General features: G+C 38.5%; 1 long non-coding RNA gene across 1 annotated transcript in view; it reads right to left on the bottom strand.

Annotated features, from left to right (window-relative positions):
* LOC131198639 (uncharacterized) overlaps positions 1-14,059 on the bottom strand; it is a 51,361-nt gene that overhangs the window by 32,997 nt on the left and 4,305 nt on the right. Inside the window, exons 3-5 of the long non-coding RNA XR_009155129.1 lie at positions 9,991-10,177; positions 8,359-8,540; positions 5,409-5,521 (exon numbers count right to left, since the gene is read on the bottom strand). This is a non-coding gene — a long non-coding RNA (uncharacterized LOC131198639). The remainder of the gene's footprint in view (positions 1-5,408; positions 5,522-8,358; positions 8,541-9,990; positions 10,178-14,059) is intronic.

Genomic DNA, 14,059 nt, shown 5'->3' with positions numbered 1-14,059 from the left:
CATCATAAAAGTAATTTGCAGAGGAGATGCATAATACAGCAGACTGTTTGTTAAAAAGCCAAACAAAACAAAACAAAAAAATGTGCAAATATCATGGGGGGGGGCGGGGGGGGGCTAGAAAAATTAATGAAGGAAAATGTTGAAAATTGTGTGCAAAGAATCATTTTATGGATTCTTCCAATGATTCAATGTTTCTTAGTGGAGTGCAAAAGCATCATTAAGGCCTATAATAATTCATTCCTGAGCAAAATATTTAAAAAGTTTAAAGCAGCAAAAATGGAGGGGAAGCAAATACTTCTAAAATGAAACTTTCTATAGTACAGGAGGTCAAGGCCCTCTCTCTGATTACACACTAACCGGAATGCTAAGAAGGGCTCTACCCATTTTAATAAACAGGCAGAAAAAAGTACTTTAAAATATTCTTTTGCTGAGCCATGTAGACTTGCAAAAAAAGTCATCATAATTGTGAATTTTTCATAGGATTGGATTATAACTATTTAGCTTTGTATGACAACCATTTGAGCAGCCACATTCTGGACCAAGTGATGGGGAAAATTCTTCAGATATTACTTTTATATACTGTATAACATGCTGCAACAATATAATATGCATAAAGTGCGTTATTAATTATCCCAAGAATAGGGGCAGTTCCAGTTGGCTTAAGGCACACCTGACCATAGATACCATCGTGTCATCCAGGTGAAATATCAAATTCAGGAGCATCCAAAAACATCTGTTGTTCCAAATCCTATCTCCCCAAATATCTCTACTTTATCTGGCTAATTTAGAATGTCCAGACATTAATTAATACACATAGATAATGAGAAATTTTAAAAAATGTATCATGTTGAATTCTTGAACATACAGCTGAAATCTCAGAAATCTTTCTAGAGATTTAAGAGTCATAAAAATTATATAAGAGATAAGATCAAACTACAAGATATGTGATGCTATAAGCAGCTGACTGATTTAGCTTATGGAAAGACCAACTTTTACAGATAGTTAGTCAATAGAATCAAATACTTGTAACGGTGGCAGGCATCTATTACTTCATTCCCAATGTTGATTGGAATCACCATTGCTTTAACATCTAACTGATCCAGAAACAAGTAAGTGTGTCAGGGTTCCAAAGAACAAACCCAATGAAGATGGGTGTGAGCAAAAGATGGCTTCAAGGCTTGACAAAGTATCCATAACCTGCCTTATATTTTCATTAAGAAAAATAAAGACTGCAATCTCTTTTTAATGCCTTAATCTGCCGGCTCATCGTCGACGGTGGTTCAGGAGTTCCAGGCCTCCATGACGGCCTTGGACCTGATTCAAGTAACTGATGGCCCTACACACATTGGGGGAGGCGCGCTAGACTTGATTTTTATCTCTGGTCAGTGGGTAAATGATCTGGATTTAGAAGATTTAGTGAAAGAACCGGTGTCATGGTCAGATCATTTTCTTCTTCGCCTAGACTTTCAGACTGCTGCTCACCACTGCAGGGAGACGGAGCCAATGCGTTGGTTCCGTCCCAGGCGCCTGATGGACCCGGAGAGGTTCCTGACGGAGCTTGGGCCGCTTCCTGAGGATCTTACCCACGGCACGACTGAAGAACTGGTTGCGGCCTGGGAACGGGCCGCGGCTGGGGCTTTGGACCGTGTTGCGCCTTTGCGGCCTCTGACCCGGCGTAGATCTCAATTGGCTCCCTGGTTTTCCGAGGAGCTGAGAGAGATGAAACGCCGGAGAAGACGCCTGGAGAGTATTTGGAGGTCTAGCCGTTCCGAGGCTGATCGACACTAGTGAGGTCCTTTACTAGACCTACCTAGTGGCAATGAACGAGGCGAAGCGTTCCTACGTTTCCACCCTCATTGCATCGGCAGATAACCGCCCGGCCGCCCTGTTTCGGGTGACCCGTTCCCTCCTCCATCAAGAGGGACGGGATGACCCCTTACAGGGACGAGCTGAGGAGTTTAACGGTTATCTATACGATAAAATCGTTCAGCTTCGGGATAGTTTGGACCAAGATTGCGATGATCCAGCTGAGATGACAGAGACACGCCTTGTTGAGGTTATTTGGGATGAGTTTGATTCTGTGGCTCCGAGGACATGGACAGGTTGCTGGGAGGTTACATGCAACTACATGTTTACTGGACCCGTGCCCTTCCTGGTTAGTGCTGGCTGCTCAGGAAGTGACACGAGGCTGGCTCCAGGGATTATAAATGCTTCTTTGATGGAAGGGTTTTCCCGCCGCCTTGAAGGAGGCGGTGGTGAGACCTCTCCTCAAGAAGCCTTCCTGACCCAGCTATTTTGGGTAATTATCGTCCAGTCTCCAACCTTCGCTTTGTGGCGAAGGTTGTAGAGAGTGTGGTTGCATGGCAGCTCCCCCGGCACCTGGAGGAAACTGTCTATCTGGACCCGTTCCAGTCCGGCTTCCGACCCGGTTATAGCACGGAGACGGCTTTGGTCGCGTTGGTGGATGACCTCTGGAGGATCAGGGACAGGGGTTGCTCCTCTGCCTTGGTCCTATTAGATCTCTCAGCGGCTTTCGATACCATCGACCATGGTATCCTGCTGCGCCGGTTGGAGGGATTGGGAGTGGGGGGCACCGTTTATCGGTGGTTCTCCTCCTATCTCTGGCCGGTTGCAGACGGTGTTGACAGGGGGGCAGAGGCCGCCCCCGAGGCGCCTCACTTGTGGGGTGCCTCAGGGGTCGATTCTCTCGCCTACCCTGTTCAACATCTATATGAAGCCGCTGGGTGAGGTCATCAGTGGTTTTGGGGTGAGTTATCATCTGTACGCTGATGATACTCAGCTGTACTTCTCCACCCCGGACCACCCCAACGAAGTGGTCGAAGTGCTGTCCCGGTGCCTGGAAGCTGTACGGGTCTGGATGGGGAGAAACAGACTCAAGCTCAATCCCTCCAAGACGGAGTGGCTGTGGATGCCGGCATCCCGGTACAGTCAGCTGCATCCACAGCTGACTGTTGGGGGCGAGTTAATGGCCCCAAAGGAGGTGGTTCGCAACTTGGGCGTCCTCCTGGATGGACGGTTGTCTTTTGATGAACACCTGGCGGCCGTCGCCAGGAGGGCCTTTTTCCAGGTTCGCCTGGTTCGCCAGTTGCGTCCCTTCCTTGATCGGGATGCCTTATGCACGGTCACTCACGCTCTGGTTACGTCTAGGCTGGATTATTGCAATGCTCTCTACATGAGGCTGCCCTTGAGGTGCACCCGGAGGCTGCAGTTAGTCCAGAATGCGGCTGCGCGAGTAGTAACGGGAGCCGCTCGTGGCTCCCACGTGACATCGCTGCTCCGTAGCTTGCACTGGCTTCCTGTGGTCTTTCGGGTGCGCTTCAAGATTTTGGTAACTATCTTTAAAGCGCTCCATGGCTTAGGACCCGGGTACTTACGAGATCGCCTGCTGTTACCCTTTGCCTCCCACCGACCCGTACGCTCCCACAGAGAGGGTCTCCTCAGGGTGCCGTCCGCCAAACAGTGTCAGCTGGCGGCCCCCAGGAGTAGGGCCTTCTCTGTGGGGGCAGTGGCGCTCTGGAACGAACTTCCCCCCGGCCTGCGTCAAGTGCCTGATCTTCGGACCTTCCGTCGTGAGCTCAAAACATATTTATTCATTAAAGCGGGACTGGCATAATTAGTGATGTATTTTAATTGGGTTTTTTAATATTTTTAACTTCTTAATTTAAATTTTAATAATCAGCCTTTAAAATTTGCTCTTTTTAATTGTTGTTTTAAATTGTATACATCTTTGTTTTTATTTTGGCTGTACACCGCCCTGAGTCCTTCGGGAGAAGGGCGGTATAAAAATTTAATAAATAAATAAATAAAAATAAAATCATTTGTAAATGCCTTTTAATCTTTCCCTGTGTTTGTGCTGTTTCGCTTTCCTGGTATTTAAGGTATGATAGTTAGAATCTGGAAAAAACATCATTACACATACAATTGATTGCACTTCATAGTACATTATGATCATCAAAGATCTACTGGATATTACCAGTGATGTTATAGGCATTCATCCAGGCTTGTTTAAAACAGAAAGGCAAGAAGAGCAAAGTTGAACTCTGTTATGAAATTCTTAAGTTTAAAAAAAGTTATTTGGGAACTGTCTGTTCCATCTCTCATATGTTAGATCACAGTACAAAGAAAGCTATGCTTGGCCATGGAAGAGGAATATAGCTCAATAGCTAATCCAGAATATATTAATTTCATTTTAGTATTCTTGCTTATAAATTCATTCTTTTTTTAAAAAATTCTTTTTTCATAAAGTTGTGATATTAAGGGAGAGGTTCTATGCACACTCCCTTGAAAATAAGTCCCATTAAACATATTTATTTTCAAACCAGGTTTAGGTTGCATGTCAAAAATCTAACTACTTTAGAAAGTTCTCTAAATATAAGAAAAAGGGAAAATATTTCAAAGACCCAAAACACATAACCTTAATTATCAGGGCTATGCAGTGCTTACAAATTCGTAACTTTTACATGTAACAGCTACAATTTCTCTCTTTTATGCAAACAACCATTTAAACTTTTAAAAAATATAATTTATTATATGCTTATTATAATAAAGGGAAAAAAGAAAAGAAGCAAAAGAGAAAAATAAAACACAAAATGCATATACAAGCATTAGCAATTAAACAAGATTAAATTTCTTGTATTCAAAATTTTCAATAATTCATTGGTTAATTTTATACAAGTGAGTATATTACATTGTTTTTAAAAATAGGTGAGTCTTAAAATCCAAACACCAGTAATATATAAATATCACAGTAATAATCAACACAATATAAATTATAAAATAAGATTAGGAATTACAGTAATTTTTGCCAAACAATGAAAATCTATTCTTACTTAACGAATCATTAAATACAGTACCTTAAACAACACATTCTTTTCTCAGTATCGCATGACAGCAGCAAAGGGCAGTGATATGATGCTAGAGAAAAATTAAGCTCAGGAGTTGCAGAGTTTGTAGTAAATGAGCACTCCAGCAAAGTCTTAAAGCACCTTTAGAATAGGAGATACTACAAAGCAATACTATCATCTGGACCTAGCTGTTTATCTCCAAAATTTTTAAGATTTTTTAAATTAATCATATACTGTAATTTCTATGTTTAAACAGTTGACTGCTCAAACTAACTACTGTATTATTGAATCTGTCACTTGGATTATATTTGCTTGCTTCCTTCCTTACCTCACAGATTTGTGTGAATTTCAAAAATGGAAATGTTTTAATTTGATTATTGTTTATCAACAAATGATTCTCAAAATAGCACAGGTAAATATTTATGTTTAATTCCAATGCCCAATTTAAAATCCAACTTCTAAGAGAGTGAAAAGAATATTATCATGAATTACCTCTGCTAGTGGGGCAGATTTACTTACTTATTTGTTTACTTATTTACTTACTTGTTTGTTTGTTTGTTTTTTAAAATCAGTTTTTGACTCCTGGAAAATGTTTGGGTGCAGTTTTCCTGCCAAGATTTTTTAGAAGTGGGTTTGTCTTTGCTTCTTTCCAAAGGCTGAGAGAGAATGACAAGTTAAAGACCACCTAGTTAGCTTCATGACTGAGGTTGGACTAGAACGCATGGTCTTTCAGTCCTGATGTACTAATCGCTATACACCAATCCAGCTTTCTGGATCCAGCTTTCTTAGCGCACCAAAATAGTCAACATATATTGCAAAGACGCTTTACTGTAGCCATTCATCAGTCTAAGAAAAGTTAACTCAGAATTAATTTTGAGACTCAACATTGTCACAAAAGTAATTAATTTAAGGTAGGCCAGATCAGGAAACATATTCTCCAAGGACTATTGGAATTGTGCTTTATTGATAAAAATATTGATATTTTGAATGTAAAGGGTTTTCTCTCACCCTCTCTTATAGAAGATCAAGATGTTCTTTCTTCATTCATTCGTCCTTTTTCACATCTAACTTGATGTTTACAAGGCAGCTGTTCAATACCTTCTTCAGTGCCATCTCCATATACAGTTTTATCACAATATTTAGAACCGAGTTTTTCTGGATTTATCATTCACTACTTTCAGAAAATAGGTTGAAAAGAAATCACCTTCTCATGACATTTTGACCTCATGAAAGATTGTATGAATTAACTCTGGAATTAACTGAACTTGAATACATACTAAAAGCAATGTGAATAATGGACTGTCAGATAAATCATAGACACTAATATAAATGTTTCACATTAATTCTGCACATAATAATTCTGCAGTGTACATGGGGTTACTCTTAAAGAATGTCTGGAAATGATAGAAGAATCCAATTATAAATGCAATTTGGTTTATACAATGATTATAGCAATCACATTCATTTTTTAAAAGAGTAATAGGCAGAATATCAGTTGCTAGAACATCTAGCCTTTGAAGACATTGACCTCTTCTTCTTTAAGCATTCTAAGATGTATGGAATATTCAAGCTTATTATCCCTACCTCTGCAGCATGAGTAAACTATGTGAGTAAACTTTCCTTATTCAACAGGATATATTAATGCACTTAATCATTAGATAAAACATAGGTATACTAATTTTTTTGAAAATCCTTTTTACTAAAATCAAAGTAAATCTTTTTAAAAATCCTTTTTACTAAAATCAAAGTCAATCTTTTCTCATATACTTGGCAAATAGCAAGTATTTCAACTTCTTATTGCTACTATTAGCAAACTGATATATTCTTCCCTTCAGATCATAGCCATAACACATTCAACATAACAAGCAGGATTAACTGACAGTCTGAATGCAGCATCTCACAATTTATGTGTACATATTATCTCTGTGATCATATTAACTTATTTATTTTTAGTCATCAAATTTAGCCCGACTCCAGAGCAACTCTGGGCGGCTTACATTAAAAATAAGAAAAATAAAAAGAAGCTAGTAGAAAGAAAATCCCATGCATCTGGTCAAATACACTTCCTCAACCAACAGGACTCCATAAACACCCATCCCTTCGAGGCTGGGAGCCTTGCCAAACAGATGAATCTTCTAAGAACACTTGAGGCACCACCATCTCGGCAAGTAGAACCGGAGGTCATTTAAGTCCCAGAATCTGAAAACCTTATTTTTCTCTTGATTGAGATAATTAAATAAATGATTGCAATAGAGACCCTAAATCCAGATCCTATAATTTTCAATTCTGTTTGTTTTCTTATTGTAACTGCAAACTATTGGCTTTGGTATGGCTACAAATTTGGCTACAAAAATCCAGATGATCACCCAGATCATTCAGTACTTATATGCATTTGGATCTGATAGCCCTAGGTTTGGAGATTACAATGATTGCAGTGGTGATTAAATAGGTGGCACATCGGGATAATATAATTTTGCTACCAGCTTTGAATTATTTTGATTACATTCCAACCAGCTGGTATTGATTCTTAGCAGCCACATATGGGCTGCCTTAAATATGAATTAAAAACAGAGAGGAACCTTGCCACTGGTTGTGCTAATTTCTATTCTGTTGCCAACTGATTAAGGGAAATCTAAATTCAATATACTTATGAATAGAATGAATATTATTTATTTATTTAGATTTGTGTGCCATTCATGTCATCTATGCAGTCCATTTAGAATACAGATTGGGTGGGATATGATCGCAATGTTGTAGTCTTGGCACAAGCTAACATGACTTGCTTGGTTTTTTACTAATATGATTAGATACTGTTTCAATCTACTAGGGCTCCAAGGGTTATATCATAATAAATAAGCAGTAGAAAGGAAAAAATGGACTCAGTCAGGATCTTGCCTTTCCCTTCCTCATAACTACAGTTTTACTAATGATAAATCATAGTAGATTTGCATAGAAGATAATCAGAGCATAAAGGTTCTTATAGATAGTCTTGTTTTTAATATGATTATCATACCTTTATTTTGCTGTTTGGAATTATTATACAAAAATCATCTGTGAGATGGCAGCAGTGACTATGAAAACATACCCCTTTGTATGTATGTAAAATATTCTGGTGTCCCTGATATCATATTTTCATCATTGTATGACTTGGCAATCAACTTAGAACATTATAACCTTAGGTACAAAATATTGTATAGTGTAAGGGGGAAAAGTTGATAATTGACTGAACTAACAGCAAAGATTATGAGTTTGGAGGTTATGCCAACTCTGGAAATGTTCACAATTACTATTTAAATTTATTAAAATGCATGTGTTAAAATTTAAATTTGGCACAGGACTCTTGGTGGCTAACAAAAAATTAAAAATAGTCATAATAAATATAAACAATTTAAAAAAACTTGTAATAATAATAATAATAATAATTAAAAGAAAATAGCACCACAATGTGCTTAGGCAAACTCAAAAAATATATGCAACCAGTACCCAGACTTACCCAATAACCTGGCCTAATTCCCAGGACAAGACTGAAATCCTCAGTGTATTTTGAAACATCAGCAGGTCGAGGGCACCTGAATTTCTGAATGCTGGTGTACTGTTCCATAGGGCTTATGCCAAGATTGATATCACGCCACTTCTCATCTGTCTTGTTCTTTCAAGTTCTTTTGAAGGCCATCTCTATACATAGAAAGTGGAGATTAACTGCTTTACCATTTTTCAGTAAACTTTACTATTTATTTAAACTTTACAATTTTAGTAATTGTATTTTATTTAAACTTTACTCTTTTCATTGATTTTTAAGATGTGTCTTAAATATGGAGTGCTAAACATAATAAAAATAAAATAAAATGGAATAATAAACATTTAGAGTCAGGCATACATAAGCTCTTTTTAGAAGATTAATATTAGCCTAAGTGTATAACAGTTGAACCTATTCAACATTAACACCTCTTTTCACAAATATCAATTTTTCTGTCAATCCAAACAGCATACATGCCTTTCATTCTGATTAGAATATATATATATATATATAAATATGAGTCCAGAAATCTGATTTTAAAGGTAAGTGGGCAAACTCACAGGAAAGGCCAGATAGATACAAATGCATTTACAAGACAATTATTTCAGTCCTGAGACCTAGTATACATTGGTACCAGTGGTGGGTTGCTTCCAGTTCGCCCTGGTTCGGGTGAAATGGTAGCAGCAGCGGTGGGAGGCTCCGCTCACCTGCCCAGACATAATAAACAACACTCTTCACATGCACAGAAGCACTGTGTGCTCACAAAGCAAGCATGCGCGACTGCGCACTATTGATAGCAAACTGGTAGCGCTAGGATTTGAAACCCACTACTATTGGCACTTATTTGCACATGCAGAAGTTGGTGGCTATCTTTTTAATTTAAAATATAGGACATAAGTACCTGCACAAGAGGAACATTTAGATTGAGAAATATTGTAGCAGGAAGAAGAGAGAAGAAAGCTAAGAATTTCTTGGAAAGCAATGTTGTACAGTAAATATAATCAGCTGCTCAAAGTTGTGGTGTGAAAATGGGGCTATATAAAGCTTTTGGGCACATGCTGTGCTTCAACAATGCTTTAAGAGAAGTACACACCTGAAGCCATTTTACTAAATTACATGACTCCTTTGCTTTGACCAGCAAAACATACTCATTACCTTGCTTTGCTTCACTTCTCCAAACTTTTCCAATAGCTTACAGAAGATGCAATATAGATACAAACAATTCTTCTGTTGGAACTGTAGGTTGAACATATCTAACAGTTTTCCATTCACCTATTTTCCCCACAATCACCCTGTGAAGTGAACTGGGCTGAGAGAGATTGGTCCAAACTCACCCAGCTGGCTTTGATGCCTAAGGCAGGATTAGAACTAACAGTTTCCTGATTTCTAACCTGGTGCCTTAATTACTACATCAGACTGGCTCTTGTACATTGTATATTTAAAGCATTGTATTTTAGATTAATATTAATATCTGTATTAAAACATCACTTAATGTATAAATTAATATTGATTAATTAATTTGTATTAATATTAATATTGTCGTTTATAGCTCACAGCAACTGAGGTTGGAATTTTATCTAGTCATAATCAGAGGTGGGATTCACTTACCTTCCCTACTGGTTTGCAAATGTGAGAGCGCATGCACACTTTGCTTGTATGCTCCACCTATGTGCATGCACATGGCCTTCTGTGCATGCGCAGTAGTCGTGCATTACATCTGGACGGGTGAGCAGAGCCTCCCGTAGTTGCCACTACTGCTTCGCGCAATCCGGAAAGAACCGGCTGAATCCCACTGCTTGTCACAATGAAACAAAAAACATTTGTTTCAAGCAAAGCCTTTGCCTTAGTCTACAGCAGAAAAATACCTTAGATCAGTCCTTTGTCTACTGGCTATCTCAAAATCAAAATATTATAAGCCAATCTTGATTTCTCAGGGGAAATTAGTCTTGTTAGTTCTCTTGAGGGGGTCCTATGCCTTTCCTAGAAATATTGCTGTGACTTTAGGCCTGGAATTTCTTATTTCAAATAAATACCACTTTTGTAGTTTATTAAAATGAAAGGGCAATAATCCAACATATGGGCAGGCATACACTGCTGTCTTGCTTTGATCATAGTTGACATAACATAATCATAATCTATGATTATATGCAGTTTTAGCACTATTACAAAATAGTGCACAACTCTGGTGACAATATGTTTCTTCTCATTATGGAACATTCTTATGGAAATTTTATTTATTTAAGATTCAACAAAATGTTATTAAACATATCAAGTATAAAACAATGTTAAAAAATAAGGAATAATAATAACATAGAAAATTCAGAAAACCCTGAAGCAATTAATAGCACAAGGAAGACTGATTATTGCAAGCTGTGGCTACTATTAAAAATGTAACAATTCTATTGGAAATAGAACTTTAATCACCTAGAAAAAAAATTAATAAGCCCCAGAGCAGAGAAGAAATTTAAATTTCTAGCAGTTGATGAGATAAGTCCTGTTCTCCATTTATTGTATAAATAACATTTTAGCACTGTATGTAGTTCTTGTTTAGGTCTTGTTTCATTTAGTGACTGTTCACAGTTACAAGGATGATGAAAAAGTAACCTTATCCAGTGGTGGGTTGCTCCTGGTTCGCTCCTTCTGGAGAACCGGTAGTAAAAATCTGCTGGCGTTCGGAGAACCGGTAGTAATGGCTGGCTGGCCACGCCCCCGAACCGGTTCCCCGATCATCAGAGGTTTGTTTTTTTTACTTTTAAAAGCATCTTTTCTTCAGCCAAAAAAAGGCTTTTAAAAGTAAAAAAAACCCCTCTGATGATCGTGCGGCTGAGCAGGGATCATCAGAACCCTTTAAAAGTGTTTTTTTTTAACAACCTCTTCGGCTGATCCCAGCTGAGTTAAGATCTTTTGGGCTGCTATTAGGCAACTTCAGCTGAGATCCTCAGAGGAGCCTTTAAAATCTTTTTTTCCTCTGGCCACCCAATCCCCCCTCCCCACTTACATAATTAATTAACCTTCCGTCGCGAGCTTAAAACACACTTATTTATCTGCGCGGGACTGGATTAGATTTTAAATTTTATGGTTTTAAATGGGTTTTATTATTTATATGGTTTTAACAATTCGGCTATGGAATAAGTTTTTTACTTGTTATTTTAGTTTGTATTTATGTGTATTTTTAAGTGCCTGTGAACTGCCCTGAGTCCCTGGGGAGATAGGGCGGTATATAAATGTGAACAATAAATAAATAAATAAATAAGTAAGCTACTTTCGGGCTCGCTTTCCTTTGGCTTTTTAATCAGTTGCATCAGCTGCAACTGAATCTGCCTGCCTGCAATCCATGTTCTCAGTGCCTTTGCTGGCTGAGGAACTCTGGGAGTTGAAGTCCACAAACCTTAAAGTTACTAAGGTTGGAGATCCTGATCTAAAAAATATAAATAAAATAAAATAATAAAATATTTGTGCAGCTTTCTGAGATTTGATATGTTTCTGTAGTGTTTCACTCTAACTACACAAACACACAGAATCTCACAAAGCTGTATGTGGCATTGTGTGTGTATATGTGTGTGTGTGTGTGTGTGACTCAGTTGTGTTGTGTTGTGTTGTGTGTAAAGTGTGAAAGTTGGTTTTTGAGCTTTTTGTGGCTGTGTAAGGTTCCTGCTTGTTGGAGGGGCCATTTTGGGTGAAGTGCAGCTGTTTTTACATTGTGTATGAGTCTGTTGTGTTGTGTTGTGTTGTGTGGAAAGTGTGAAAGTTGGTTTTTGAGCTTTATGTGGCTGTGTGAGGTTCCTCCTTGTTGCAGGGGCCATTTTGGGTGAAGTGCAGCTGCTTTTACATTGTGTGTGAGTCTGTTGTGTTGTGTTGTGTTGTGTGTGTGTGTCTTTGCAAGGACTTGGAGGCAGCTCCTCTGAGGAAAAGAGGAGGCGGTGAAGCTCTGGCTGTCCCCCAGGAGAAATTGCCCTATCTCTGCAGCATTGGTCATGTGACTGAGTGGGCGTAGCCAACTTTTTTAAAAATTTATTTACATTTATATCCCACCCTTCTCCGAAGACTCAGGGCGGCTTACAGTGTATAAGGCAATAGTCTCATTCTATTTGTATATTTTACAAAGTCAACTTATTGCCCCCCCAACAATCTGGGTCCTCATTTTACCTACCTTATAAAGGATGGAAGGCTGAGTCAACCTTGGGCCGGGCTTGAACCTGCAGTAATTGCATGCTGCTGTGTTCTAATAACAGGCTTCTTACCAGCCTGAGCTACCACGGCCCCTATGTGAATGACTTGATGTCATTCACAGCAAAGTGCTGCCCCACCTTGCCCGAGTGACTTCAAGTTGACCACGGCCACTCAGTCACATGATCACCAAGCCACGCCCGGCAAATAAGCCACGCCCACAGAACCGGTAGTAAAAAAATTTGGAACCCACCCCTGCTTATGACCAGTCTTCACCTTGCTGACCTTCGCTGGTATGTAAAGCAAATGAAGGCAAAAGGAAGATAGTAAGCATAGTTGCGGCTTCACTTAGTGACCACTTCATTTAACAACTGTGGGAAACAGAACCTATTGCTTTTACAGAAATTACAGAAGACATGCTAGCCTGTGAAGAAAATACTTTGTATATTTCTAATCTCATGAGCTAGGCTGAAGCTTGGGAAGTATATGTAGGAGCCAGGATCTTAACCAGAATTTGCTGGTTATGATAGTTACTCTAGAAACAATCCCTAGGAAACAATACCATAAAAGGTAATTTTATTTGTAATTTGTAAATAAAGGCAGGGGGCGATAGAATTCGAGTAATGAGAGATATAATTAGACGTGGAAAATAATATATTCACTTTGGGCTCTTCAGGTAGGTTGTGATGGCCTGAATTCCAAGCCAATGAGGAAAAGGTGAGAAGTGAATTTGCAACAACAATAGAGAGTATAAAGAAAACATTCATGATTTAAGATGTATCCACTGTACTTGCGTGTGCATGGTGCACCCTCTTTGCAAAGTAGTAAATAAAATTATCATTGTTTTCTCTTAGGAGTTTTGGCTGGTGATTGTTTATTCCAAAACTAGACAATGAATCCCACACAATTAATTTGCCACTTCCAGTTATGGTTGCTCAATGTGGACTACTGTATATATGAAAATTTTCCCATTATCTGCCTTATTGGAAAAGTAGAGATCAACAGCTGCCTAATACTTAATTTATCTTGATGAGGTACAAAAGTGACAATACCTTTCTCACTCCTGTTGTCTCTTTTTGCGAATTTAGTACTCCTTTAGTTGAATATTTTATGCACAAAAGCATCTTTTACTTACTAGATGTAGTTAGTTAGAGCAAAGCATAGCAATTACAGTGGCAACATTGCTTTATGAGTCTGCACGTCATTGCGAAGCATGTTTGAAGCTCTATCAGAAGGAAATATCCTTCTGAGGCTTTTCAGAGTCCTAAGTTTATTATGCGGGGATCTTTATGGATCACTATTTTATCACATGCACGAACTCTTTGTAAGACATCTTTCAGTTTACAGTACAGTATATTCTCCTTCCACCTTAGTTTGAAAATATTTCTATTAAGTTTGTAGGAAGTATCCTGCCTTATTTTCAACAAAGATACTTTAACTTAACATAACTTAGCACAGTGTTTCCCTATAAGATTTTTTCTCAAAGCTGCATCTCATGAATGTTGTACTT

Source organism: Ahaetulla prasina, chromosome 4 (assembly GCF_028640845.1).
Source record: "Ahaetulla prasina isolate Xishuangbanna chromosome 4, ASM2864084v1, whole genome shotgun sequence".
In the NCBI taxonomy this organism is placed as follows: Eukaryota; Metazoa; Chordata; class Lepidosauria; order Squamata; family Colubridae; genus Ahaetulla; species Ahaetulla prasina.
The sequence above is the reverse complement of the archived record's forward strand: the minus strand, read 5'-3'. Positions and strand labels throughout refer to the sequence as shown.